This window comes from Mytilus trossulus, unplaced genomic scaffold (genome assembly GCF_036588685.1).
Source record: "Mytilus trossulus isolate FHL-02 unplaced genomic scaffold, PNRI_Mtr1.1.1.hap1 h1tg000103l__unscaffolded, whole genome shotgun sequence".
Classification (NCBI taxonomy): Eukaryota; Metazoa; Mollusca; class Bivalvia; order Mytilida; family Mytilidae; genus Mytilus; species Mytilus trossulus.
In genome coordinates this window covers 3,269,663-3,297,516 of record NW_026963296.1, presented here as the reverse complement: position 1 = coordinate 3,297,516, position 27,854 = coordinate 3,269,663, and the positions used below count along the sequence as shown (strand labels likewise).

General features: G+C 33.2%; 1 long non-coding RNA gene and 1 pseudogene across 1 annotated transcript; both read left to right on the top strand.

Annotated features, from left to right (window-relative positions):
• The first annotated feature begins 201 nt into the window (after positions 1 to 201).
• On the top strand, positions 202 to 14,171 carry LOC134699948 (uncharacterized). Its single transcript, XR_010103702.1, has 3 exons — positions 202 to 341; positions 1,539 to 1,648; positions 14,135 to 14,171. It is a non-coding gene; the product is annotated as an uncharacterized LOC134699948 (long non-coding RNA).
• A 542-nt stretch (positions 14,172 to 14,713) lies between these two features.
• On the top strand, positions 14,714 to 27,854 carry LOC134699920 (myotubularin-related protein 9-like; annotated as a pseudogene).

Here is a 27,854-nt window from a genome sequence, read left to right as displayed (position 1 = left end):
AAATCTGATATACAAACGTTCATGACAGTTTCCCAAAATAATTCCCTATACTACCGACCTTTTTTTTTGGGGCCATGCCACAGAAAATACACTTATTTTTTGTTGTTGGCCTAATTACATTTGGAATTGTCTTCACATTGTAATTATTTTGAGTCTTTCTCTCCTCATTTTCATATGATTCTTACTTATTTCTTTAATTTCAGGGAGCCTTTGTTGCACATATCCTGAATACCTCAAGATGGTGACAGATTGGTACTGAAGACAGATCTAACCTGCTGCTGTGATTGGTGTTTAACTCAGTCCAACAGCGAGTCCAACATTACCATATACTTTCCTGTCTGGTTAGTTGGTAGTAATTTCTTTGTACAGTGAGAAAAATTTAGAACAATATATACAATGTGTACTTATACTCTGTTCTCTACAACCTAATCCTCTTTGTTATTTTTATTGGACTTATTATGGTAAATCGTTGCACCTCCATCTGTCTGTCGTCAGCATGTCGGACAATAACTCAAAAATGTATTCACCAATTTTCATGAAACTTTAGTGAATCGTTTATTTTGATTTTTATAAATTTTAGATTTGACGTTTAAGTTATGGGATTTTATTCCTGAAAAATGGCGGATTTCCAGTTTTCTTACTATAACTCAATAATGCTTTGAACAATTTTCATGAAAGTTTGGTGAATTGTTTATATATATTGACATTATATAGCAGCCCTAAACTATATAGTAGAATCATCCCTGTCATTCTTTCATGTCCCAGTGGAGAAATCCAATACACACTACAGATATACTCATTGGGGATATACTTTCAGGGTTCTTGAATGTTGTATTCCACAGTACTTCATTTTGGTTAATATGGACATACCGGTTTAATCTACTTTTTCTTTCCCAGGTGGCACTTGTTTTCTTTATTCTTGTGTTCCTTAAAGTGAGATGAGGTCACTGTTGTATTTAAACAGCATTGCCAAAAAGTAAAATCACAAAAATACTGAACTTAGAGGAAAATCAATTCGGAAAATCCATAATCACATGGCAAAATCAAATAACAAAACGCATCAAAAACGAATGGACAAGAACTGTCATATTCCTGACTTGGTACAGGCATTTTCAAATGTAGAAAATGGTGGATTAAACCTGATTTTATAGCGCTAACCCTCTCACTTTAATGACAGTCTCCTCAAATTCCGTTATATTTACATTGTGAAAATATTTTTAATTTCAATATGAATTACCTCCCTTATATCATACAAAAATTACAAATTTGTTCTCCTTTATTACTTGTATTATCCTGAAATTTAAATCGGCTTAGTTTTTGGTAAATTTAATGTTGATTTTATATTTAAAATGTACTTGTTAGTCACCTATTTCACTTCTATATAAAATAAATTTATTGTTTAGATCGTCATAACTTCTTATGATCTCTAAACTTATATGTAGAAATGGTATTTTATTTGTATTTATTCATATTTTGGTAATTTCTAATTACAAGAGACATTTATGAAGTAATTTATTCTTACTTTTTTGTTATAATAGGAACCTTTACAGATTTTTCCTGATTTTGTTCCCTTCAGCATAGAGAAGTCAGAAGAAGACCTATCATCTTTAGGACCAGTTGAAGATTTCCTCCACTTTGTATTTTTTGAGTGAGTTGTGGTTCTATTTCTTAAAATTTAAGAGTCAATGTTTCCTCAGATCTTTTCTGGTCTTATATATGGATTGTGTCCTTTATTGAAGGAATAATTATTTCCTTTTTTTAATTTTGTTACAGGCTTAGCGAAATAAAAAATAACACTTGCAGACTACTTTAAAATGACTTTCTAAATGAATTAAAATAGTGATTTTATTGTAAAACACAAAATAATATCTTAATATAGACATTGTCATTGCTGAGAGACTGACTCTGAGATAAGGCACTCGATTTGTTATTTACTGACTCAGAGATAAGACACTCAATTTGTTATTGTCTTAATAAAGACATTGTCATCACTGAGAGACTGACTCAGAGATAAGGCACTCAATTTGTTATTATCTTAATATAGACATTGTCATCACTGAGAGACTGACTCAGAGATAAGGCACTCAATTTGTTATTAGCCTCAAATTTTCATCCAACACCAGCATCACCCTTAAGTACAGTACGTGTAATGTAATGTCAGGACTGATGTAAACAAACACTGTCATGGAATGCATCTCAGTACACATTTATTTTGAATGAAGTTGCCTTTTTTTTAAAAACTTTTATGCATCTTCTCTGACATGAAAACTGCAAAAATAGGTGAAATAATGCTATTTTCAGCAATAAGCTTTACTTATAAAAATAATGCATTGTGCTTTAGCAAATAATTTTCTAATATATATATTTGATATAAGCAAAGACATGCATGTATCTAATGATATATTGAAATATGGATTGAAAGTCAGAATGAAGTTGTCAGAATGGTTTTAATAGTTGAAGAGTAGATAACATGAACAATATCAGTAACAAATTAGGGTTACTCCCCTTATCATGAAATTTCTAAGGCAACTGTAACAAACACAAAATTAAGATTGGCTTTATTTTGAAACATTCATGTATCTGCACTAAAAAACATATATTAATTGAACAAGTATTGAAGAGGTCTAGGTTAAAAGGAAATTCATTGGGTTTGTTTATTTTTTAGCTCACCTGGCCCAAAGGGCCAAGTGAGCTTTTCTCATCACTTTGCGTCCGGCGTCGTCCGGCGTTAGCTTTTACAAAAATCTTCTCCTCTGAAACTACTGGGCCAAATCAAACCAAACTTGGCCACAATCATCATTGGGGTATCTAGTTTTAAAAATGTGTGGCGTGACCCGGTCAACCAACCAAGATGGCCGCCACGGCTAAAAATAGAACATAGGGGTAAAATGCAGTTTTTGGCTTATAACTCAAAAACCAAAGCATTTAGAGCAAATCTGACAGGGTAAAAATGTTTATCAGGTCAAGATCTATCTGCCCTGAAATTTTCAGATGAATCGGTCAATCGGTTGTTGGGTTGCTGCCCCTGAATTGGTAATTTTGAGGAAATTTTGCTGTTCTTGGTTATTATCTTGAATACTATTATAGATAGAGATAAACTGTAAACAGAAATAATGTTCAGCAAAGTAAGATCTACAAATAAGTCCACATGACCAAAATGGTCAGTTGACCCGTTTAGGAGTTATTACCCTTTACAGTCAATTTTTAACCATTTTTAGCTCACCTGGCCCAAAGGGCCAAGTGAGCTTTTCTCATCACTTGGCGTCCGGCGTCCGGCGTCCGTCGTCCATCGTCCGTCGTCTGTCGTCCGTCGTCCGTCGTCCGTCGTCCGTCGTCTGTCGTCCGTCGTCCGTCGTCGTCCGGCGTTAGCTTTTACAAAAATCTTCTCCTCTGAAACTACTGGGCCAAATCAAACCAAACTTGGCCACAATCATCATTGGGGTATCTAGTTTAAAAAATGTGTGGCGTGACCCGGTCATCCAACAAAGATGGCCGCCACGGCTAAAAATAGAACAAAGGGGTAAAATGCAGTTTTTGGCTTATAACTCAAAAACCAAAGCATTTAGAGGAAATCTGACATGGTAAAAATGTTTATCAGGTCAAGATCTATCTGCCCTAAAATTTTCAGATGAATCGGTCAACCTGTTGTTGGGTTGCTGCCCCTGAATTGGTAATTTTGAGGAAATTTTGCTGTTTTTGGTTATTATCTTGAATATTATTATAGATAGAGATAAACTGTAGACAGCAATAATGTTCAGCAAAGTTAGATTTACAAATAAGTCAACATGACCGAAATGGTCAGTTGACCCCTTTAGGAGTTATTGCCCTTTATAGTCAATTTTTAACCATTTTTCATAAATCTAAGTAATCTTTTACAAAAATCTTCTCCTCTGAAACTACTGAGCCAAATTAATCCAAACTTGGCCACAATCATCTTTGGGGTATCTAGTTTAAAAAATGTGTGGCGTGACCCGGTCAACCAACCAAGATGGCCGCCACGGCTAAAAATAGAACATAGGGGTAAAATGCAGTTTTTGGCTTATAACTCAAAAACCAAAGCATTTTGAGGAAATTTGACATGGGATAAAAATGTTTATCAGGTCAAGATCTATCTGCCCTGAAATTTTCAGATGAATCGGTCAACCTGTTGTTGGGTTGCTGCCCCTGAATTGGTAATTTTGAGGAAATTTTGCTGTTTTTTGGTTATTATCTTGAATATTATTATAGATAGAAATAAACTGTAAACATCAATAATGTTCAGCAAAGTTAGATTTACAAATAAGTCAACATGACCGAAATGGTCAGTTGACCCCTTTAGGAGTTATTGCCCTTTATAGTCAACTTTTAACCATTTTTCATAAATCTAAGTAATCTTTTACAAAAATCTTCTCCTCTGAAACTACTGAGCCAAATTAATCCAAACTTGGCCACAATCATCTTTGGGGTATCTTGTTTGAAAATTGTGTCCGATGACCTGGCCATTCAACCAAGATGGACGCCACGGCTAAAAATAGAACAGGGGTAAAATGTAGATTTTGGCTTATAACTCTGAAACCAAAGCATTTAGAGCAAATCTGACAAGAAGTTAATATGTTAATCAAGTCAATATCTATTTGCCCTGAAATTTTCACATGAATTGGACAATCGGTTGTTGGCTTGCTGCCCTCCAATTGGTAATTTTTAAAGAAATTTTGCCGTTTTTAAAGGCAGTGCTTTAAGGCCTGACTTTTAAGTCATGAGGTTCATCTTTTCATACGCAATCCATGTTGGGGGTCTTTTGGCCAGAAATAGATCCGGAAATGTTCGAATTTCTCCTCTTCTTTTTATGGTATGATATGGTTTTTGTTTCTTTCATTTACATTGGGGACTAAAGAAACGATCAGTGTGTATTGTTCGTTTTATAGAACTTGTTATAAGTGTGTATTTTGCATTATAAGCAGTCAACCTGACTACAAACTATCATTATTTGTATATTCCGTGTGGAAAGAGGTCGGGTCAATTTCAAGTGTTATCTGACATCTAAAGATTCTTTAATTAGTTCAGACGTTGATATAACAATGAACAGTCGACTGAACATGATTAATATTGCATCTTCTATAATTCAAAGCGGAATTCGGTTTATGAACGAGAAACTAAAAGCGTTTTCAATTTTCGGTATTAGTTATGTATGTTATCTACGTATTATCCTGGTTCCCGGTACTACGTTCCGGGTATTAGCTTTTTGATACATTTGATGTGTAACATTACAATCGGGTACCAGCCAATCTACGTGTGTATGTGTACATGATTTACCGCCAAAATGACCGACTTAAAAAATAGTCCATAAACGTTCCGTATAATGATATGCAAATTCATAATTAATCGTATCTTTTTTTATCTTTGTATAATTAATATAACAAAATGGATACCACAAAATTGAAAATAGCATTATTTTACGAGGATTTCTCATATTTTTTTCACTTCTGGGCGCAGTAATACGTATGTTTTGAAGAAGCTCGAAGAATTTGACAAAGTGAATTGAGAAGGAAACGGATAGATATACGTTCTTGCTATCAGGTAAAACAATTTAAATGTACAGAACAAACACATTTACTTCACACAAATAGTACAGGCTTAAGCTTTTTATTGTCTAGCTTATACACGACTGTAGTCAAGTGTTTAAACGACGGCGGTGACATACTGGGTCAAGTCTAAATATGTAAACATATCCACGTGCTATTAGGTAACACGCATCGTAATGCAATATCTTCAATTTTTCCTCCTTTATACATGTACATCGTTTAACCAGATATATTTCTCCTTTTTACATCGTTTAATCAGATTTATTTCTCTTTCAAATACACTTAAACACGGGTTGTATGTACGTATCTTTTCTAGTGTTTTCTTCTTGTTATTAAAGTTCATTTGTTGATGTTTAGAAATTTTTGAACGACTGAACACAGGAGTGAATGAATGTAACAATTATATATACTGAAAACTTGGGCTGTACAATGATAGTGTACGTATATCATACTGATAATCATTCTAGCAGTAATTATGTTAATTTAGGATGTAATGTCTAATGACAGGAATTCATGAGCTATGCCTCAGGCTTTCTGTTAAAAATATAAATGACAATGTAAACAGGAACAAAACATTGACACGAATGATGCTCTCTTCTATGTTATATAGTTATTTAGGTATATGTGTTGAACAAGTTTCAATTAAACTTAAGTTATAAAACTTTTTTTCAGGGCACAAACCCACTTTAAAGAGACTTGTCTACTGCCATACCCATCCTATTTTCATGCATCATTTGCAAGCAAGAGACTGAACGGTTTGCAAAATTAAAAATCAGGACGGTGTCCAATTAAAACAAAAGAACTAAACTGGATGAATATTGTAGGAGAAATCTAGACATGCTAGAGGAAAGTTTTGATTTGTGAAATTGGTTTTCCTGAAAAGTCATTCATCCTAGCCTGCAGAAAGGAACTATAACTGTCCACCACCAACTGACGAGCTAATGTTGAGCTTCACATATGGAATTACTCAAATACCATCAATGTCTATGTTTTCAGCACAAATTTCACAATTTATGACACAGCTGTGCTTTTTTTATACCGTTAAAGAGTTGTATACTAAATTTTATTTTTTTATCAATAAATATATATTATATTAATTGTGTCATCTAAGAACAAAGTCTTGTATTTTGCCAAAAGATGCATACTAGTGAATGAAAGTAGTGCAGTTCATTTTGCTTTGGTATATAGAATTGAATTACAATTGTTCATGTTATTGGAATGCATATAAAAATAAGGAGATGTGGTACAATGTATATGATATTTAGTGAGTTTATCAAGCAAACGTGAATAAGAAATAGGTATAAGCAGTTACAGGTACTACTGTACAATCTCAAACAAGGAGAAAAACTCGTACCATAAAGACAATTTCATATTTACAAGTAAGTTTTGTTTTTGCGTTGAATAATTTTCTTCTATTGTTTTAATTGCAAATATGGGAAGTGGTTAAAATGCTAATGAGACAGCTGTTATGGCCACAGAGCCTTAATTGAAAACTTCTTTTTCATTCATACCTGTAGATTTTGCCTGGAGTTAGAAACATATCTACCAACTTTTCAAAATGCACATGGGGTTTTACGTGAAAGATGGTTCATATAGTCATACAAAACCTTCAAGGGGGCCTTCAAATGGAAGCAGGACAAGTCACCCCACTGGCTAATCGGCCCACTTTTAAAAAAAACACCACAAACTGATTTATCAAATCACCCCACATGTGAAATTGGTTAAATCATGTTTAATATTACTTCTGCCAACTCGCCCCACATGTGAAATTGGTTAAATCATTTTAAAATTAATATTACTCCTGCCAACTCGCCCTACTTATAAAAAAAACGGTAATTTTTAGATTAATATAAATATATATATAATTAAAAATAAAAACTCCCACCACTTTAATGAAAACTAATCTACACAGAATACAAACAAACCGAAAATTAATTTAATTACTATTATTGATATATACTGAAGAATAAATGTAAGTTTTGAAGCTTAGTTATATGCATAACAATTGAAAAGAAACTTGTTAATTGTATCATAATGCAATATAAGGAATTGAACTTATATTCAATGGGATAACATCTTTTTCCATACGTGGGGCGAGTTGGCATTACTGAATTCATCCTGGTTAATAATATATTTATCTAGATTTCACCGATTTCCATTAGGTGGCACCAGTTGGCAGGAGTAATATCAACAGAATTTAACTTATATACAACGGGATAACATCTTTTTACATAAGTGGGGCGAGTTGGCATGACTACATGTAAATTCTTCCTGGTTAATAATATATATATCTAGATATTATCGTTTTCTATCAGGTGGGGCGAGATGGCAGGAGTAATATTAACGGGATTTAACACAGTTCACAAGTGGGGCGATTTGGTAATCCAGGTTGGGGCAGGTTTTTTTTAAAGTGGGGCGAGTAAGTGAAAAAGTGGGGCTATTTGCTAATGGGGCGATTGTCATGGATTCCCTTCAAATATATTCTAATGTGGTTTTTGGCTTCTTCTTGCATTAACAAGCTTATAGCCATTGTTGAATTAATTGTTTTCTTTAAATAGTCGACAAAATTGCTCTTACAAAATTTCGATTTGGGAGCCTCGAGCTCGATGGGGGAAATACTCTGCAAATACTGACAGTTGGCAGGTATGGTCATCAAAAAAGTTGACATGTTACTATGTACATTTACCATTATGTTACTTGATGTTCTTGCTATACACACAGTACAGAGACTAGTCAATCTTTGTGAACTATTTTTTATGGGAGTCATAGAATATGCGTATACAATCAATAATTAAAAATAGTCTATTTATATTGAAAAGGAAAAGTTCTTATATGTCTAAAGAAGAGGGACGAAAGACACCAAAGGGACAGTCAAACTCATAAATTTAAAGCAAACTGACAAGGCCATGGCTAAAAATGCATTTCATGGGGAGGCACAGAAAATATACTGTAAACAGTAGACTATAGATATAGGTGAACTAAGGTACAAAAGAACTCTAAATCTTAAATTCTACAAACCACCTCTGTTCTATGGAAGATAATGATATAACTGGACTAGAAATACACACAACCTGTAATTAACTGCCTTTACAGCGCTTTCGCGCTTTGATTGGTTATTATCTTGAATACTATTATAGATAGAGATAAACTGTAAACAGCAATAATGTTCAGCAAAGTAAGATCTACAAATAAGTCAACATGACCTAAATGGTCAATTGACCCCTTAAGGAGTTATTGCCCTTTATAGTCAATTTTTAACAATTTTCATTAATTCGGTAAATTTATGTAAAATTTTACCAAATATTTTTCTCTGTTACTAATGGGCAAGGTTCATTATAGATATAATTGTAAGAAGCAAGAACGTTCAGTAAAGTAAGAACTTCAAACACATCACCATTACCAAAATACAATTTTGTCATGAATCCATTTGTGTCCTTTGTTTAATATGCACATAGACCAAGGTGAGCGACACAGGCTCTTTAGAGCCTCTAGTTTGTAAATTAAAGTAATCTTTTACAAAAATCTTCTCCTCTGAAACTACTGGGCCAAATTAATCCAAACTTGGCCACAATCATCTTTGGGGTATCTAGTTTAAAAATTGTGTGGCGTGACCTGGTCAACCAACCAAGATGGCCGCCATGGCTAAAAATAGAACATAGGGGTAAAATGCAGTTTTTGGCTTATAACTCAAAAACCAAAGCATTTTGAGGCAATCTGACAGGGATAAAAATGTTTATCAGGTCAAGATCTATTATGCCCTGAAATTTTCAGATGAATCGGTCAATCAGTTGTTGGGTTGCTGCCCCTGAATTGGTAATTTTGAGGAAATTTTGCTGTTTTTGGTTATTATCTTGAATACTATTATAGATAGAGATAAACTGTAAACAGCAATAATGTTCAGCAAAGTAAGATCTACAAATAAGTCAACATGACCAAAATGGTCAATTGACCCGTTTAGGAGTTATTGCCCTTTATAGTCAATTTTTAACCATTTTTCGTAAATTAAAGTAATCTTTTACAAAAATCTTCTCCTCTGAAACTACTGGGCCAAATTAATCCAAACTTGGCCACAATCATCTTTGGGGTATCTAGTTTAAAAAATGTGTGGCGTGACCTGGTCAACCAACCAAGATGGCCGCCATGGCTACAAATAGAACATAGGGGTAAAATGCAGTTTTTGGCTTATAACTCAAAAACCAAAGCATTTTGAGGAAATCTGACATGGTATAAAAATGTTTATCAGGTCAAGATCTATCTGCCCTGAAATTTTCAATTGTTAATTTTGAGGAAATTTTGCTGTTTTTGGTTATTATCTTGAATATTATTATAGATAGAGATAAACTGTAAACATCAATAATGTTCAGCAAAGTTAGTTTTACAAATAAGTCAACATGACTGAAATGGTCAGTTGACCCCTTTAGGAGTTATTGCCCTTTATAGTCAATTTTTAACCATTTTTCATAAATCTTAGTAATCTTTTACAAAAATCTCCACTGAAACTACTAGGCCACAATCATCTTTGGGGTATCTAGTTTGAAAAATGTGTCCGATGACCTGGCCATTCAACCAAGATGACCGCCATGGCTAAAAATAGAACATAGGGGTAAAATGCAGTTTTTGGCTTATAACTATGAAAGCAAAGCATTTAGAGCAAATCTGACAAGAAGTTTAATTGTTAATCAAGTCAATATCTATCTGCCCTGAATTTTTCAGATGAATTGGACAACTGGTTGTTTGGTTGCTGCCCTCCAATTGGAAAATTTTAAAGAAATTTTGCCGTTTTTGGTTATCTTGAATACTATTATAGATAGCGATAAACTGTAAACAGCAATAATGTTCAGCAAAGTAAGATCTACAAATAAGTCAACGTGACCTAAATGGTCAATTGACCCCTTAAGGAGTTATTGCCCTTTATAGTCAATTTTTAACAATTTTTTTATTAATTTGGTAAATTTATGTAATTTTTACCAAATATAGTTCTCTGTTACTAATGGGCAAAGTTCATTATAGATATTATTGTAAGAAGCAAAATCGTTCAGTAAAGTAAGAACTCCAAACACATCACCATCACCAAAATACAATTTTGTCATGAATCCATTTGTGTCCTTTGTTTAATATGCACATACACCAAGGTGAGCGACACAGGCTCTTTAGAGCCTCTAGTTTTTTTATAAATCACAAATTTTGAGAAATATTATTTTGTCTTATGGCAGATTTTACAATAAGAAGGAATTATTGTTTTTTTGTATCCATCAAAAAAGCAATTGCTGAAACTGTGAAACAGACTGTGTAATGGAGTAATGCATTATGTTATTGAATAAAATGTGTCTTTCTGAGTAAATAAAAATAAAAATTACTCTGTGTTTGTGTTTTTTGTTAGAATTAGAGGGTTTTCAATTTCAAAATATTGGACATGGAATAGACATCATGACCTACTTTACTGACATCCAGCTTATTTGGAGTGGAATTTTGAAGTATTATTTATAAGTTGAGCCTAATAACATGGACTTATATTTTAATAAAAAGTCTTCTTTTGTGTTTTAATCATAACTTTAAGGCAGATTTTTTTTGGTAAAGGCTAAAAAAGGTAATTTAATAATATTGTTGCTAACGTCACATCTTTTCCGTCCATTGTGGTATGTCAGGATCGCAATTTTCTTGTTGGTTCTCAGACAGGCCATTGTAGTTATTTTTATCCCGGGTTTTATAAATAATTGAAAATAGCAATCATATTAAATTTGGATGACGTAAGGGGGTCAAAGGACTGGAGGAATCAATATCATTGGCTGTTTTATTTTTTGCGAACGTTACTGCTCGAGGTTTCCGTCCTAATCAGTGTCACGTGAGCAACATATATTTAGATCTGTAACTTTCCTGTATAGGAGTTACGATATCGCCCTTTGCAGAAATAGATTCGGAGTCAGTTCCTTCACATGATGGGGAAGCAAAGAAGGTCAGTTGTATGTAATATTGTTACAAGAGGACCTTAAATGTATTCCGTCCATCAAAAAGACGTTCGCAACAAAGCGTAATGTCATGATAGTAGATGTTGCTAATGTTACTATTACGAATTGGTTTCTTGTGTATTCATTTGATATAAAGTACACCTACAAATGACATTCTGTATATTTAGAAATTCTAAACCAGACTGTACAATTTTATTACTCCAGGCATATATTAAACATCACTGTGTGCATACATTTTAACTTTTAAAGATGTTGTTGCTCATGTGACATGTCCAAATGTCGCTAATGTTACTTTTTTTTTGGTTTCTTGTGTATTCATTTGATATAAAGTACGCCTGCAAATGACATTCTGTATATTTAGAAATTCTAAACTAGACTGGACAATTTTATTACTCCAGGCATATATTAAACATCACTGTGTGCATACATTTTATCTTTTAAAGATGTTGTTGCTCATGTGACATGTCCAAATGTCGCTAATGTTACTCATTTTTGTCTCGGTCACGTTAGCAACATGAAAGTAGGAGACAGAACACAATACTGTAAAATCTGCCCTTATGACTTTAACAAACAAACTGTGTGTAGGTATAAGATGCATTCTTAGTGTCAAAATTGACGAAAAAATAAGCTTTTATTGTCCCCTGCGCAAAGCGTTGCGGGGGACATGCAAATACTGGGTGTCTGTCCTGGCCGTCTTGTTAGCGCTCTCATGGGTACAATTCTTGCCAGATTTTTATAAAACTCATTCTATAGGTTAATATTAGCAATATCTCAGACAAGTTCTATCATGGTGGCCGATCAACTATTTTTATGCCCCTGCTGTAGCGGAGGGGGCATTAAGTTTTACCCTTGTCTGTATGTAGGTACGTACGGGTGTACGTCCCAAAATTGGTTTCTGTTCTCTAACTTGAGTTTGCCTCAACCAAAACTTGAGTTTGCCTCAACCAAATGTTATAAAACTGATACACAATGCTTATAACCACAAAACACAGATCAAGTTTGAATTTTGGTGGCGTCACTTTAACTGTTCTAGAGTTGTGTCCCTTTATAAATGGAAAAATTGCAAAGTTTTTAGTTTCCGTCCGTCTGTACGTCCCAAAATTGGTTTCTGTTCTCTAACTTGAGTTTGCCTCAACCAAATGTTATAAAACTGATACACAATGCTTATAACCACAAAACACAGATCAAGTTTGAATTTTGGTGGCGTCACTTTAACTGTTCTAGAGTTGTGTACCTTTATAAATGGAAAAATTGCAAAGTTTTTAGTTTCCGTCCGTCTGTACGTCCCAAAATTGGTTTCTGTTCTCTAACTTAAGTTTGCCTCAACGAAATGTTATGAAACTTATACACAATGCTTATTACCACATAATACAGATCAAGGTTGAATTTTGGTAGCGTCACTCTAACCATTCTAGAGTTTTGTCCCTTTGTAAATGAAAACATTACAAAATTTTAAGTTTCTGTTCTGTAACTTAAGTTTGCCTCTACCAAATGTTACCAAAACTTATACATAATGCTTATTACGACAAAACACAGATCAGGTTTGAATTTTGGTGGCTTCACTTTAACTGTTCTGGAGTTATGTCCCTTTGTAAATGAAAACATTACAAAATTTTAAGTTTCTGTTCTCTAACTTAAGTTTGCCTCTACCAAATAATATAAAACTTATACGTAATGCTTATTACGAGAAAACACAGATCAAGTTTGAATTTTGGTGGCTTCACCTTAACTGTTCTAGAGTTGTGTCCCTTTATAAATGGAAAAATTGCAAAGTTTTTAGTTTCCGTCCGTCTGTACGTCCCAAAATTGGTTTCTGTTCTCTAACTTGAGTTTGCCTCAACCAAATGATATAAAACTGATACACAATGCTTATAACCACAAAACACAGATCAAGTTTGAATTTTGGTGGCTTCACGTTAACTGGTCTAGAGTTGTGTCCCTTTATAAATGGAAAAATTGCAAAGTTTTTAGTTTCCGTCCGTCTGTACGTCCCAAAATTGGTTTCTGTTCTCTAACTTAAGTTTGCTTCAACCAAATGTTATGAAACTTATACACAATGCTTATTACCACAAAACTCAGATCAAGTTTGAATTTTGGTGGGGTCACTTTAACATTCTCGAGTTATGCCTCTTTATAAATGGAAAAATTGCAAAATTTTTAGTTTCTGTTCTGTAACTTAAGTTTGCCCCAACCAAACATTATGAAACCTATACACAATACTTATTACCACAAAACTCAGATCAAGTACAAATTTGGGTAGGGTCACTTTTCTTGTTTTTTAGTTATGTCCCTTTATAATGTATGCAAGCGGGGACACATTCTCCATTTATTAAAAGAGTTATGTCCCTTGGAAATATTAATTGATGGAAATGGCCTTGCGAGTTCTCTCATAGGTAAAATTCTTGTCAGATATTTATAACACTTCTACTCTAGGTTAATATCAGCAATATCTCGGACAAGTTCTATAATGATAGCCTATCGCCGTAAGTTTTACCCTTGTCTGTCTATAAAAAAATTATGTAGCAGTTTTTGTGCATTACATTAAAATGTTCCAGCGTTGTCCATGCTGATATGTCAGTTTTTTAGTCTGTAATGTCTCAATTTCAGCGTCTCTTGACAACACCAGTAGTATGGACAAATGGTTTATATCAAAGTTAGAATCCAGTAACTGGTTATCGCATGTCAAAGATATACTAAAGTGTGCTTGTACTGTAGCAAAGAAGTATAGATTCTGAAGGTATGATTCTAATGTATACTTGTACTGTAAAATTGAGAATGGAAATGGGGAATGTGTCAAAGAGACAACAACCCGACCAAATAAAAAACAACAGCAGAAGGTCACCAACAGGTCTTCAATGTAGCGAGAAATTCCCGCACCTGGAGGCGTCCTTCAGCTGGCCCCTAAACAAATATATACTAGTCCAGTGATGATGAACGCCATACTAATATCCAAATTGTACACAAGAAACTAAAATTAAAATAATACAAGACTAACAAAGGCCAGAGGCTCCTGACTTGGGACAGGCGCAAAAATGCGGCGGGGTTAAACATGTTTGTGAGATCTCAACCCTCCCCCTATACCTCTAACCAATGTAGAAAAGTAAACGAATAACAATACGCACATTAAAATTCAGTTCAAGAGAAGTCAGAGTAGCACAGTGTATAGATTCTGAAGTTATGATTCAAATGTGTACTTGTACTGTAGCACAGTGTATAGATTCTGAAGGTATGATTCTAATGTGTACTTGTACTGTAGCACAGTGTATAGATTCTGAAGGTATGATTGTAATGTGTACTTGTACTGTAGCACAGTGTATGGATTCTGGAGGTATGATTGTAATGTGTATTTGTACTGTAGCACAGTGTATAGATTCTGAAGGTATGATTGTAATGTGTATTTGTACTGTAGCACAGTGTATAAATTCTGAAGTTATGATTCTAATGTGTACTTGTACTGTAGCACAGTGTATAAATTCTGAAGATATGATTGTAATGTGGAATCTGATGTACAGTAGTTGTCGTTTGTTTATGTAATTTATACGTGTTTCTCGTTTCTTGTTTTTTTATATAGATTAGACTTGGTTTTCCCGTCTGAATGGTTTTACACTAGTAATTTTAGGGCCCTTTATAGCTTGTTAATCCGTGTGAGCCAAGGCTCCGTGTTGAAGGCTGTACATTGACCTATAATGGTTTACTTTTTTAAATTGTTATTTGGATGGAGAGTTGTCTCATTGGCACTCACACCACATCTTCCTATATCTATTGTACCATTTGGGGGGAGGGGAAATATTTTCTCATTTCAGATTTCAGAAATTAAAAAGAAAATTTTCAAATATTTTTTTTTGGCAAAAAAAAGGATGGCGGGTTAGATTAAAAGCTTTTTGTGTGTTTGTGTGGTGGGGGAGTGGTCAATATGCAACAGCATAATGTATTGCACAAAAGCATAAATTGAATATAAATTCAAATTATATTACCAATTCTAAGTTCTTTGACTACAGTTATTCTGTGTCAGAAAACTATTTGTGTCAAATATTTAATTACAATCCAAAGTCAGACCTGTATCAAGCGCGAATATTGTGTCCATTTTTGCCCCAACTGTTAAGGGTTGGACCTCTGCGTTCATAACCAGCTGCGCTCAGGTGAACAATCAATTGTTGTATTCTTACAGAGCTTCAGTATTGGTTCATGGATCTGAGGGATTTGATACAACACAGGATTACCTCCCCTGTGCTAGTCCATCACACTATAATTGAGTTTTTGTTGTTGTATTTTACAGGGGCTTCGGTATTGGTCCATGGATCTGAGGGATTTGATACAACACAGGATTACCTCCCCTGTGCTAGTCCATCACACTATAATTGAGTTTTTGTTGTTGTATTTTACAGGGGCTTCGGTATTGGTCCATGGATCTGAGGGATTTGATACAACACAGGATTACCTCCCCTGTGCTAGTCCATCACTCTTTAATTGAGTTTTTGTTGTTGTATTTTACAGGGGCTTCAGTATTGGTCCATGGATTTGAGGGATTTGATACAACTTTACAGGTTACCTCCCTTGTACAACTTATATTGGACCATGACTGTAGGACCATTAATGGGTGAACAATTTTGGATTATTTTGGTCTTTTTTTAAGCAGTTACCGTAGAAAGGCTTGTATAGTTCGCACTGGTACAAAGTCCGCACCCCCTTCTCCCCACGAAATTTTAGGTAAAAAACTTTTTGTAACTGTTTGAAAAGGTCTAATGAAACTCCGGTAATTTCAAATCCTGTGCGGTCGTTTTTCGGTATTTTCTTGGAAAAACCTGTTTTCCATCATCAAACAGAAGCTGAAACTGCTTGTAAATGATTCTAGAACAATTCATGATTGTTAAAATAAGTTTAATTCACTTAAAAACCAATTTAGAAACTTGTGTATGTTTAAAGGGAAAACGGTACTATTTATTCTGCCATAGGCGACAATACTAACATTTTCTAAATTTACCAGTTTTAATAATAAAAACCTGGATAAAACAGTTATGTGTGGTGTTAGTACTTTATTACTGTATTCTAAAAATTGAAGCCAAATAGTATCATGACCAATTTCCAACGGAGCTTGTTTATGTTATCCATGCCCACCGTCATTTTGCACCAAATTTATGAAATTTTGGAAGCCTTTTCGAATAATTTTCTAGAAAATATTTCAATAGGTTTTAAAATTTATATTGTAAATTTACACACTGCAGTTATTCATAGATAAATATAAAAATATAGTGTACCCTTACATCCAATCACAGCGCCCCTAAGTTGACTTCCTTCACCTGTCTTGGGTACACAAAAGGTCAACCTAATGCTGGGAAAATGTAATACTACCGTTTTCCCTATACTGTGACACAAAGCTATAAATAATTCTTATGACACCATTAATGCAATACTGGGTTATTGTTGAAACTTTGACTATAACTAATACTTGTATGTCCCGTTTACTTAAAGAAACATGGATAATTTATGTCCCCACCCCTACATGCTGATTTACCTCTTTCTCTACTTCTTTCAGATAAGGCTTAACAAACAACCTGTATCCAACTATATCTTATCTTATTTAAAATTTATTTTAATAAACATTTCCATTTAAACAGATAAAAATGACTGTTCCATTCAATTTGTATACATTTCATCCAAAAATTTACAACATAAGCACATATTGAAATTTTTCTCTTATTTCTTACTTATTGTACTCTATAGCTGCACCCCGTCTAGCAGGTCCAATTTTGGAGAATAAAACCGCAGACTATGCAAGCCTTTCTACAGTATATGCAGCTTTTTTTTTTTTTTTTTAATATAACTGAATGCAAACCAGAACTGTATATTTGTTTAAGAAATAATTGATGCAAGCTATACTTTATCGTAGTTTTAACATGGGTAGGCATTATATTCATCATTATTTTTGCCTGAGCGATAGTGAGGGCTAAAATAACACGAATATAATGCCTACCCATGTTAAAACTTCAATTAAGTATAGCTTGCATCAATTACTTTGATTCTGATTAGGACAATTGAGGTAATTTCTATGTCCGATGTGTGATAAGGGTAAAGCAATTGTGTAGGCTCTTCCATGAACCACCCTTTTTTGTTTGTAAAGAAGCAAACGGCTGGCAATGTGATTTTTCAGAGAGAGGAGTTTTTGAACAGCCAGCAGGAACGGTTGTCGTATCTAGGTCAAATATGTCAACTTCGGAATGCAACACATTACAGTCATAATAAATGAAACATGTAAATCGTTTAAGTTAATAAAATATATTAAATGCATGCCAATTTGATAAAATGCATTATCATGCAGTAGTAAATATACGCATGTGCCAAAAATATTATTGGATTTAGAGCATGGGTTTAATCATTAAGCGAAAGAAGCACGTCATATTAGAATTAATTTTTAATGTCAGGTGACATTGTTCTTTAAATTAATAAAAATAAAACAATCAGTTAAATTTTTCCTGAATGGAAGAAGATGCTACAATGTTACACAACTTAAATGTTATTTTTATTGTAAAGACCTGCCTTTTGACATGGTTATTTACTCCATAATTTTAAACCTTTTGTGCTAGTCATGAATTGTTAAATTAAAATATTTGTTTGCTGACCTTTGACCCAAGTTGGTCCTAATCATATTTATTGATAAATTTGAAATCTAGATTACAAGGTGGACATCCATTTACCGACCATTGACCGAAGTTGGTCCTAATCTTATTTACTGTGAAAGTACTTTAATTCGTGGGCATCAATTTTCGTGGTTTGAGCAATATTTACATGTTCGTTGGGTTTTTAAATTCGTGGATTTTAATTTTCTTAAAAAAGAATATTGGAAAGAATTAAAGCCTTTAGACACGAAGTTTGCAAATAGTCTTGATTGAAGGAAATTGCAAAGTAAACATTGACCCGTGTAAATCGTAGTGACAACACTAAAGTAATCAACAGATTAAAGACCATGAAAGGTGTTAATTAGGCCATAAACAGGTCACCTAAAGGAAACAGTAACACAAACAAATGCTATAAACGTATTTTGAATTGTCAAATAATTCTTATCAAAATCAAGCCCATCATGAAATTATTATTTCCCATGTGTACGATCGAGAGCTATGGGGATATACAATGAACTCTTTATCATACTAGCATATCAATACCGTAATCTGACTTTCATCGATCAAAAATATTTTTTATAAGAATTAAAGATCAAAAGTTGTACAGCTTATGTTATTAAAGATAAAATGGGTATAATCTTGCATGCAGGTGTAGTTCTGTTACAGCTTTTGAAGTATTTGGCGATATTCAAAACATGCTCTTGTTCATATCAGTAGTCATACATACATGGGGATCTTTCCAGGTATTGACTTGGACAATGGTTGTTTTATTTCGTTGGACACTTAAATTCGTTGATAAAGTCATCAACGAAAACCACGAAAATTGGTACCCCACGAATAAAAGTACTTTCACAGTATTCTTTTTAGATTTGAAGCCTTAGTAGAACGTGAATGGTTACAAGGTGGTCATCCATTTGCTGACAGCTGTTCCAAATCAGCATGCGCCATCACTAAACAGAGAAGTGAATCTCCTGTTTTTCTCCTTTTTTAGATTGTGTTTGGCAGGTCAGTATATTCATAGTTTTCTCAATAAATTAAGATTCCATAGCACATATAGCAAATACTATAAATTATTTTGAAATTAAATATTTCATGGCACAAAGCGAAGACTGAATTATTTAGAAATTAACCACCAGGGCTCGACATTACCGTTTGTCCGATTGTCCGGGACAAGTGGAAATAGGTGTCGGGCAAGTAGATTCATCATACTACTTGTCCGATGGGACAAGTGAAAAAATCGATGTCAGATGTTAATAAATCAAATTCAAGACTTATACATTCCTAAAAATATGAATGCTTGTTTTATTAATCATACAAAATGAAATAAATATTCATTGATTGAACCAGACTTGTCTAGAGACATATAAACTTGTATAATATGTCTCTGATTGAACTGCTGGCAGCCATTGACCAGGGGAAAAAAGTAAGGGGAAGGAAACCAACGTAAATGTTTCTTCTTAGTATAAGTCTCTTGAATTAGGAGCACCTCCATATGCATAATATGGAGTTTTACCTTAACTTTAAAATTTTAAATTAAAGTTTGTATCATTTGATATAGCTTTAAGGCATAACATTAGATTAAAAAAGGTTTTATTTAATAAGATGGTGTCTTCCTCGAATGCCAACATTTTATATGGTACCTATTCCTTGAATGCCAACAAAAATATTTCAATAGATGTTTATATAATAACAATGGGTGTTTTTTAAGTATTTAACTGTTAAAAATAATTAATGAAATTTATAGAAATCCAACATCTCATCACTTTCTCATAAGGAAAAATAGAACATTTTAGGGTTAAAATTATTAAGAATTTAAAAGAAATAAAGAAAATTAAAACGTTTTATTACTTTTTATAAAAAAAATATATTTGGAATAAATATATGTTAATAACATAAGAAATATTAAAAAAATTAATGACATTTTAGTTTAATACAATTATTTCAAACTAAATAAAGGATATAAGAGATTTGTTTAGTTCCATATCAATTTTAATATTTTATAAGTTAATATAAACTATATGAAGATTTCATTTTTTTTTTAGGAATCACATACAATAAAAAAAAAAGGGTGCGATTGTATAACCAAGAAAAAATATCCTGAACAAAATGAAAAAATAAAACAAAATAGTAATCTAACACATATACAAAGTTTCAAGAAATTTAAACAGTAATATGGTAGGATATAACAGCACACACAACTATAAAAATATTTAAGAAAAAAAAACAACTTCAAAGTCCAAAGAGTCTATTGTAGAATTTGTGCAAACTGGAATCCTTAAAGTCCTGACTTATTGATGCAACACTTTTGAAAGATACATTTTAAGAGAATCCATATTTGTTCAAGCAGGAGCAGCAAAATATGATTTTTAACAACTTAACAAACATGAACTAGATTCAGCTACCTGTATTTACCTATTTGTTTAATTAGTATGATTGTTTTGATAAGCATGCACTTTTGTTGTGATAACTACTTGCACCTATTCCTTGAACGCCAACATAATTTCAAAGGTAAATTGTCGGTAGAACAAAGGATGTTGGCATTCAAGGAATAAACCAATAAGATCTATATGTTAAAATGATAAGTTAGATGTTAGAATTAAATAAAATCTAAAAAGGCAGATTTTTTACTAAAATGTTTGATGTACTTCATGATCATATATCAATGTATGTAAAAATCAAGATAAATTGTAAAATCTTGTTTGGCACCATCAATTAATTAAAAAGGTTTATTTGTAAACAATGTGCCAGATGTATTTGGTTTAAACCATACCACTACTTCAAAATGAATATAGGTCCATGAATAGGAGAACGTAGTGGTATGGGAAGTGATATGATTTAATGATCGACACATGATTAAGTGACAATGAGTCAGAGAGCTCAGTCTTGCAAATAAGCCTTCAGTCTGAAATAATAAAATGAATTTTGATGTAGTATTCATATAACACAAAAAAATGCTCCCTGTATTGATCTTTATTAGGTACAATCAAAGGGCAGGTGTTATTTTTACATATACATATAACATGTATAATCAATATGGAGGATTTTCAATTATAAATTCGGACAAGTGAGTTAAAAGTTCGGACAAGTTGATTTTCTTGCAACTTGTCCGAAGGGACAAGTGAGAAAAAATGATAATGTAGAGGCCTGACCACTCATAATAAGCCAATAATATGAGTTAAAAAATTCTATTAGCATTTGTACATTTCATTTCCATGGTTAACTGAATATAAAAAAATCACATATTTTGTTTTTAGTTCAGTTTATAGATAATTGATAAATGTAATTTTATTGGCATTTATCCTTCATTGACTTTACACCTTCAGTCATGTTCCATTGACTTTACACCTTCAGTCATGTTCCATTGACTTTACAGCTTCAGTCATGTTCCATTGACTTTACACCTTCAGTCATGTTCCATTGACTTTACACCTTCAGTCATGTTCCATTGACTTTACACCTTCAGTCATGTTCCATTGACTTTACACCTTCAGTCATGTTCCATTGCCTTTACACCTTCAGTCATGTTCCATTGACTTTACACCTTCAGTCATGTTCCATTGACTTTACACCTTCAGTCATGTTCCATTGACTTTACACCTTCATTCATGTTCCATTGACTTTACACCTTCAGTCATGTTCCATTGGCTTTACACCTTCAGTCCTGTTCCATTGACTTTACACTTTCAGTCATGTTCCATTAACTTTACACCTTCAGTCATGTTCCATTGACTTTACACCTTCAGTCATGTTCCATTGACTCCTTCAGTCATGTTCCATTGACTTTACACCTTCAGTCATGTTCCATTGACTTTACAGCTTCAGTCATGTTCCATTGACTTTACACCTTCAGTCATGTTCCATTGGCTTTACACCTTCAGTCATGTTCCATTGACTTTACACCTTCAGTCATGTTCCATTGACTTTACACCTTCAGTCATGTTCCATTGACTTTACACCTTCAGTCTTGTTCCATTGACTTTACACCTTCAGTCATGTTCCATTGACTCTACACCTTCAGTCATGTTCCATTGACTCTACACCTTCAGTCATGTTCCATGGACTTTACACCTTCAGTCCTGTTCCATTGACTTTACACTTTCAGTCATGTTCCATTAACTTTACACCTTCAGTCATGTTCCATTGACTTTACACCTTCAGTCATGTTCCATTGACTCTACACCTTCAGTCATGTTCCATGGACTTTACACCTTCAGTCATGTTCCATCGACTTTACACCTTCAGTCCTGTTCCATCGACTTTGCACCTTCAGTCATGTTCCATTTACTTTGAATGCTTTGCAGAGTTTGTTAAAGTATTGCCATTTTAATTTCAATGTTTGCATTAAACATTTACAATATTTTAAAATAACAGAAAGACTAGACATATTTCTGAATCAACAGTTTATTATTTTATAAAATTTAGAATGGAAATGGGGAATGTGTCAAAGAGACAACAACCCGACCAAAGAGCAGACACCAGCTGTAATCCACCAATAGGTCATCAACACAGCAAGAAAATCCCACACTCGGAGGTGTGCTTCAGCTGGCCCCCAAAACATGAATACTAGTTCAGTGAAGATGGATGTCATAAAAAACTCTGAAATATATAAATGAACTTATATTTAAAATCATACATGAAGAAAAAAGGCCAGAGGCTCCTGACTTGGGACAGTCTCAAAAAAATGTGGCAGGGTTAAATATGTTTATTACAGGCTATTCTACAAAGGTTTTTTATTTCTTCTGGGACACATGAACTAATTATCAATAAAATGATCTTCATTGTTGTCTTGAATACTCAGAGACAGACCCGTTACACTGGCATGTATATATATATATATTATACTTCTTTGCTTTAAGGGATGATTACCCGCCTGCTTTAAACAAGTGGGGGTATACTGTTTTGTCTCTGTCTGTTGGTCCATTCATCCTTCCATCCATCCATCCATCCATCTGTCAGTCCGTCACATGAATATTTTTGGTAGCAATTTTCTAAGGAACTACATTACAAAAATTTATATTTATTAAGTTTATATAAGTCCAGTTTACCGTGTGATGCATTTTTAGATTCACCACTTAACAACTTCCTGTTTACCAAACACTTACATCATTTTACACATAACATCCAAGTTGAAAATTTATCGTCACATTTTTCTCTGGAACTGCATTACAAGGATTTCTGAAGTTTGGTTTCCGGGTTTATATAATTCAGCTATACCATTTGATGCTTTTTCAGATTCATCACTCAACAACTTCCTTTTTTCTGTCAAGTATTTGGGCAGGGGTATCATCAGTGAGCAATAGCTCACAGTTTCACTTGTTAAAGCGTTGTTTACATGGTAGATATGGCAACAGTTTCAATTGTTAAAGTGTTGTTTACATTGTAGATATGGCAACAGTTTCAATTGTTAAAGTGTTGTTTACATTGTAGATATGGCAACAGTTTCCTTGTTCATTTGAGTTCAATGAAGAGTTTCTTGTCCTGCTGTTCGAACACACCTACTCCTCACAATTTGGTAAGTGATATAATAAGTAGAAAACAGAAGCTGGCTACAACTTAATCTTGTATAGATTCAGAACTACAATGTATTAAGAAGGAGATAAATATTGGCATTTGTCTTGGGAGAAATCATCAGGTAGGATAATCTTTAGTCAGAGGTCATCAGGCATGGTAACCATTAGAAAGAGATTAGCAATCATGATACCATATGCCAACCATATACACCATGTGTCAACCATTTATACCCTTTGTCGACCATATATACATTTTCATCAGTATTTACCATATGTCACCAATAAAGACCATATGTCACCAATAAAGATCATATGCCAACCTGTTTTCAACAAAATATACCACTTGTCAACCAGGCGTCAGTCATTTATAATATATGTCAACTAGGTGTCATCAAAATAGACCATTTGTCAACCAGGTGTCATCAAAATAGACCATTTGTCAACCAGGTGTCATCAAAATAGACCATTTGTCAACCAGGTGTCATCAAAATAGACCATTTGTCAACCAGGTGTCATCAAAATAAACCATTTGTCAACCAGGTGTCATCAAGATAGACCATTTCTCAACCAGGTGTCATCAAAATAGACCATTTATGAAAAAAATGTATCAGTCATGTGTAAAATATATATCAAACATGTGTCAGCCAAATATTACATGTGTCAACCAGTTTGTTTGTCCCTGGTTTTGTGGTTAAAGGAACAGTCTTTTTGTGCTTGTTGTTATTGGATATTTTTTTCTATTTTTAGGTACATTCCTGTGCAATAATGGGAAGAAAAGAAAAGAGTGTAAATTGTCCTCAAGAACAGTCTCTTTATGGTAATTGAAGAAAAGTTTTAATTAAATCATCATTTATTTAGAAAAAAATCCCCATAAAATGCTACAACTATCTTGTTTCTAGTCATTATTCATCAAGAAAACACTTTGTCCTTTTAACATTTTAAGGTAAAATAGGTCCTGACCCATATTGGGTGATGATTATAAGGTCATTATAGTTTAAAGTTTTAAAGTTTAAAGCTTGAATTGAAAATAAAGATTGAGAAAATATCCATTTAAGATTTTTCATTTGAAATTGTACATTGTATACCATTTTTGTCTCTCCTTTTTGGCGTCACTTTTGTCAACAGCTTTGTAAACAATGGCCTGAAGTTTGTGATTATGTTACACATGAGATACATGTGGGTTACACATGAGATACATGTTGGTTACACATGTGATACATGTGGGTTACACATGAGATACACATAGGTTACACATGAGATACATGTGGGTTACACATGAGATACATGTGGGTTACACATGAGATACATGTGGGTTACACATGAGATACATGTGGGTTACACATGAGATACATGTGGGTTACACATGAGATACATGTGGGTTACACATGAGATACACGTAGGTTACACATGAGATACATGTGGGTTACACATGAGATACATGTGGGTTACACATGAGATACACGTAGGTTACACATGAGATACACGTAGGTTACACATGAGATACATGTGGGTCACACATGAGATACAGGTGTTACTTGTTTACTGTAAAGGTGTTTAAGCACTGAATTGTTGATTAAACTTATTCTTTTAGAACTCTTTAGTTTGAATGCTTGGATTTAAGAATGGCCTTGGTAACATATTTTAATCTTTTAACTTTATTTACAGGACATATTTAGCAAGACCAGAAGTTTTACAGAAGTATCTTAATCCTATGTATGATCCTAATCCTCGAGTTATATGGCCCTCTGTAGCTCCACAAAGTTTGGTATGTAATATAGCATTTCTCTTTTAATTTCATATCTGAAGTACCCTATATTTTTTCAGTTTGTGTGTCCATTTGTCTGTCTTTTTGTCCAACCTCATGTTAAAGTTTTTGGTCAAGATAGTTTTTGATGAAGTTGAAGTCCAATTAACTTGAAACTTAGTTCACATGTTTCCTATGCTATGATCTTTCTAATTTTAATGCCAAAGAGTTTTTCCCAAAATTTTACGGTCCACTGAAGTAGTTTGGGTGGGGCATCTGTATTCTATGGACACATTCTTGTTTGTAATAATACTTACTTCTTTACCTGTCGTAAGTGTATTAAATTCTACATCACACATTTTTATCTGATTTCTGTCTATTCAAGATATTCAGTTATTTTTGTTTTTGCAGGTGTTGTGGTCTGGGTTATACCAGAGATCAATAATTGACCAATCAAAACAGAAGGAGGCTTGGCAGGAAGTCAGTAAAATTAGAGAGTATGACAAGGAATTAAGGTCAAAGGTCACCAAACTAAGGAGGTAACCATACATACTATATAGTGATATTAAATAGATATAGATATAAAGTTAAAGCTCATATTTGTCTCATTTTGTTGTTTTGTGAAAAATGAAGAAATTATTATACCAAACAACCATTAAACATGATAACCACTTAAAAATAACAGAGAAGATTGAAGGCAAATAATGATACAGTTATGACTTTTGTGAATTCTGCTCCATGATTCCACATAGCTGTTACCATTTATATAAATGGCAATATATTTAATAAAAAGTTATGATAATAACTGTAAAGTTTCAATTGCAACCAGTTATACCGTCACCATATGGCCTTCAACAGTGAGCAAAGCCCATACCCCATAGTCAGCTATAAAAGACCCTGAAATGTCAAATGTAAAACAATTAAAACGAAAAAACTTACTACCTAATTTATGTAAAAAATAATTACCAGTATCAAAAAGCAAATATGTAACACAGCAACAGCAACACGGAAGGGTACTTGTACATCCCAACAACAAAAAGACACTAAGTACAGATCTGAAAGTTCTTGCAGACTTGGAACAGACACATACATACTAGGATGTGGTGAGGTTAAACATGTAAGTTGGATTTCAACCCTTCCATAACCTGGAAAGTTCAAAATAAGAATGAACTATAAAAAGCAGTCAAAAAAGGCTTAACTTGTCAGATGGATACAAATAGAAATATATCTAACAAAAACAAAGGTACTTGTACATTCCACCAACAAAAAGTAAAAATAGACAACATATTAGATGTCCAATGGGACAAGTGATTTGATAATCATCAAATTAGAAGTTATTTCTTTTATCAATGATTTGATGGTAGCAAATTAAGTTTATTGGCTACATGTTAGCCAATCAATGCCATCAGAGCTTGAAATGAATTATTTTTATCTCCATTCTATTGAAATTGACAGAAACCAACGTCAAATCATGCATTGAAAGTCTGTCATAAGTTGCCTTTGTTTGCTTATACATTTTCATAGCATCAATTTTGAATTGACACTATGAAAATTGATGACATATCCAATGAAAATGAACACTGTTGCATTAGAATGATTAATTGATTGATTGATTTTTGGTTGGTTGTTATTGCTGATAATATATGATTGCTGTTATTTTATTTCAGACAACTTGCCTCATTAGAAAGAGAAGCACTAGGAGTTGGACTGATTCTTCCCTCAGAACTTGGTGTTGATTGTATACCAAAATGAGGTCAATATTCAGGACAAACTTTGCTGGACTAATTTATGATATATATATCTACAGATTTTAAATACCAGGATAGACACTTTCACATTCCATCTTGTCTTAAGGATGTAAATAGGTGAAATAAAAAAAATATAGAATTTAAAATTGGTACTATAAGTTGAAGTTAAAAAAAACAAAATAAGCTAAAAATATTGATAGGTTATGGAGCTCCTTATCAAGAAATTGATTTTTTTTTTAAATTGCAAGAAATTTTTTTAAGGCTGACTAAGACTTTGATATCTTTGCATTGGTATTATTTGGTGGGTCTCGAAAGAACATAATTCTAAAATCTCCTTAAATATTGGTGAATGACTATTAAAGTCTTATATGAACATAAAAATTGGTGTTATGGAGCAAAATAATTCATCCTGTGTTGAAGGAAAAAAACATCAAATTATCTTTTTACATGGTAGATTAAAAGTAATTAGTATAATAATAATGCATTATACTGCAATTTAAAGTCATATAATTAGTTTACAGTTCAGCACTGTGAATTTATATAATTTGAACTCTAATAGAGGAATATAAATATTTTCAAGTGACGAAATATTTTTGACAATATGTGCAATATTTAATTGTTGATGTAATCATGTTTATGTATGTACTTCTGTGATAAATAATAAAGTTTATTATGTCTGCTATGTTAAAGTGTCAATCAGTGACACTTAAA